Source organism: Antechinus flavipes, chromosome 2 (assembly GCF_016432865.1).
Source record: "Antechinus flavipes isolate AdamAnt ecotype Samford, QLD, Australia chromosome 2, AdamAnt_v2, whole genome shotgun sequence".
Classification (NCBI taxonomy): domain Eukaryota; kingdom Metazoa; phylum Chordata; class Mammalia; order Dasyuromorphia; family Dasyuridae; genus Antechinus; species Antechinus flavipes.
In genome coordinates this window covers 269075580-269076919 of record NC_067399.1, presented here as the reverse complement: position 1 = coordinate 269076919, position 1340 = coordinate 269075580, and the positions used below count along the sequence as shown (strand labels likewise).

Below are 1340 nucleotides of genomic sequence, written 5' to 3'. Positions count from 1 at the left end.
TATAGATATATATTTACTGTATGTGTAAACATACATCAATTTTAAATTTTATTATTAGTCATTTGAAGTAGAAATGACACAAATAATTATGCCATTATAGCCTTTGGCAAGTGTGATCATTGCTGTATGACATATAGAATTACAAAATCTAAAGGGAGACAGGGATCACTTTTTGTTTGTTTTTTACATGAAAATGTATGACAAAGATGTCATGATTTTTATGATCTTGGTCTTTCCTTCTTGCCTTTGTATAAGGCCAGAAGAGGAAACATTTACAACTACAATCTTGAAGCAGATTCCAGGAATATCACCAACAGCATGACCTTTTTGACCAAATCCAGCAGCCAAACTTCATAATTATCCTCAATAAAATTCAAGCAGTTGTCATTGGGAACAAAGAGAATGATTTTTTTTTTTTTTACCTTTCTTAACTGGCTGGATTCTCACATACTTCCTAATGGACAAATTGGGCTGCTTGGCTTCCACACCATCTTTTTCTAAGACAATCCCTTTTGTATGAGATATTTCTTCAAATGGATTGTCTTTCAAGGAAGTGCCCAAATGGGCTTTCTTATATTGTTTGTCTTGCAACTTTTGATCACTTCTATGGCTCTAGTGCTTTCTGGCTGTATGAAAACCATGGCACTTTCCCATGTTTGTTGTCATCCTGGCCTAGAGAAAATGAAAAAGATCTCTTTTAATAAAAAATGGCATCTTATTTTTCTCTTTTGTTGCCTGTGAAATATAGAGGAGTAGGAAACAGATTGGACAAAAGTCAGGGGACATACAATGTTGAAGACAAGTCACTTAAATTTTCTGAACCTCATATTTCTAACCTGTAAAATAGGAATTATACCAATGTACTACCTACTTCACAGATATAATAGGGAGATTCCATGATATGTTTCTAAGATGTTTTGTAAATCTTACAAAACTCTGTAAATGTAATGGGTTATTGATTCTTCAATATAGCTTATTAAAATCTCAAATATTTACTCTTATACACCCAATCACCTAATACAATTGAATAACAAATATAAATAAACAGTTTTAAGCTCTCTTCTACTATTGTTATACTTTCTCCCCCATGACAATTATTGATTCCCCTAGCTTTAGCTATCAGGTTATTTAAAAATGTGTATGTGCCATGTCTCAAGCTCTCTCTCAAGAAAATTGTACATGTAGATTTTTTTTTTACTGTTGTTTTGTCTTTTGTTGTTTTTTTTTATTTTATTTTCAAAATATATGAATGGATAATTTTTCAACATTGATCCTTGCAAAACTTTGCATTCCAATTCCCTCCCCCTTCTTTCCATTCTGTCCCCTAGATGGCAAGCAAT

General features: G+C 32.2%; 1 pseudogene; it reads right to left on the bottom strand.

The window, feature by feature from the left end:
- Nucleotides 1–218: 218 nt before the first annotated feature.
- Nucleotides 219–666, bottom strand: LOC127549207 (40S ribosomal protein S23-like; annotated as a pseudogene).
- Nucleotides 667–1340: the final 674 nt, after the last annotated feature.